The sequence below is a fragment of the Leuresthes tenuis genome, unplaced genomic scaffold (genome assembly GCF_036924035.1).
Source record: "Leuresthes tenuis unplaced genomic scaffold, fLeuTen1.0.hap1 SCAF_47, whole genome shotgun sequence".
NCBI lineage: Eukaryota > Metazoa > Chordata > Actinopteri > Atheriniformes > Atherinopsidae > Leuresthes > Leuresthes tenuis.
This window is the reverse complement of record NW_027325401.1, coordinates 436,498-438,365: the sequence shown is the minus strand read 5'-3', so window position 1 is coordinate 438,365 and position 1,868 is coordinate 436,498. Positions and strand designations below refer to the sequence as shown.

The 1,868-nt window shown below is 42.6% G+C and overlaps 2 non-coding genes across 2 annotated transcripts; both read right to left on the bottom strand.

Annotated features, from left to right (window-relative positions):
• On the bottom strand, positions 1–184 carry LOC140285550 (U2 spliceosomal RNA). The gene has a single exon (XR_011910565.1). It is a non-coding gene; the product is annotated as a U2 spliceosomal RNA (small nuclear RNA).
• A 308-nt stretch (positions 185–492) lies between these two features.
• Positions 493–606, bottom strand: LOC140285585 (U5 spliceosomal RNA). Its single transcript, XR_011910597.1, has one exon. It is a non-coding gene; the product is annotated as a U5 spliceosomal RNA (small nuclear RNA).
• Between the last annotated feature and the right edge of the window lie 1,262 nt (positions 607–1,868).

Sequence of the window (1,868 nt, the reverse complement as noted above, 5' to 3'; positions counted from 1 at the left end):
GAAGAGCGCACCGTTCCCAGCGGCACTGCAGTACTGGGTCAATGCTTGGAGTGAACGGAGCAAGCTTCTTTTTCAACTCCTATTCTTAAAAATCCATTTAATATGTAGTCCTCGTATAGAGGACATATTAAACTGATAAGAACAGATACTACACTTGATCTTAGCCAAAAGGCCGAGAAGCGATAACTGTCCACTGTTTCAGGTCCGAGGGCCCTTGCTGGCACAATGCGCACTTGTAGCAGTGTTCTTTTTATGGCCATAGGTGGCCAGAGTGTCACGTTGCACCTCCGCCCACCCGCTGCACTGAGCACTCTTCAGCCCTTTTAAATGGTATAACTTTGCACTCCCGCATGCTCCAGCAAGCACCATTCAAGCAACAACTTTGCACTCCAGCTTCGAACATCGGCACAATCGCAACAAGTAAGGCGACTCTACTCAGAGAAGTCACTCTGCACAGTAACAAGATTTCTTTTGCACAGACAGAAAGGGCTTCACCCGCAAAGGTAAAGCCTGCCAAAAATAGAAACAACTCATTAGTGCTGCTCTCCACGAAAGTCTTTAGTAAAAGGCGAAAGACTTGTATGTTATGAAGAGAAACCAGAGTACGATTATCCGTCACTGCGGGAGCAGGGCATCAGGCTAGTTGCCATAGCCACCTTCCCCATGGTGAGCGTTGCTTGGTTGAAACGCTTGACCCTGTGCAATCGACAAGGCAGCAACAAAAACACCACGGGAACACCGTATTGAGGCTTTGTTCTGACCTCTCATTCGGTGTCGCGTTTCTTTCAAGCAATTCTCCCGGTTAGCCCACACTCGGCTCGCTCCCAGAGCCGTGTTAAAGTCTACTTCGCATTCACTCTCTTTTCTCAGCAGACTCTTGGGATTTTATCTATAAAATGAATTCCTTCACTCAAACTATGTTAAAACTGCTTTGTCCTTCATATTTACCATGTCTAGAAAGATTTAAACAAAAAAAAAACAATGTTGTACTTTGCAGAAAAAGAAAGAGCAAATCTAAAGTTTCAGGAATCCGAGAATAAGCTTACTTTCATGAGTTCTTCACGATTTCGGATTTTGCTATAAAATGAATTCCTTCACTCAAACTAAATTAAAACTGCTAAACCGCTAATCTGTTACATGTAAGGCAGATGTCAAATTCACCGAAATAGGATCTAAGGGTATTCGGCCAATCGAGCTGTAGCAGCTTTGGTAAAAGAGTATAAGTTGAAGAGTTTGTGAATAAAGGTGTGCGCACACATAGTGTGCTGTACGAAAATAGGCAGGGAGCAATGCCGGCTGGGGTATATGTTCTTGTATGTTGTCTGACTGTTTGATTTGAATGTGTTGTGTAAGTGTCCTGTTGAATGTTACATGTTTGGGCTTTGACACTTCACTGTGGTTGTTAACTGTGTGGTGTGTCCTGAAATGTTATATGTTTGGGCTGTGTGACATGCTTAATGCTTGTCAGTAGCTACCCACTTATTCATATATAGCAACTGACAACATAAGAAGTCTGGACATACTTTGATAGTAGTTGTAGAAGTATCCTTATTGATAATAGATAAACTAATTCATAGTGATAGAACAGTAGATGAACAGGTGCCTGCACATGTCTCACGAAAATAAAATGGGTGTATGATTGCTGACGGCAGAGCAATACTGCCAAACTTATGAGTTCTTGTGGCAAACTTGATTCAGTGTCTTGACGTGTATACGCTGTTTCGCTGACTTGATTGTCACAAGAAACAAAGTGTGTTTGATAAGATCCGACCATTTTATTACGGGAGGATCAGTATGTATGGATTCTGATGTGACTGATAAACCCATTCGTATCGTAAGCATAATCTAATACGTGAGACAACGCCCTG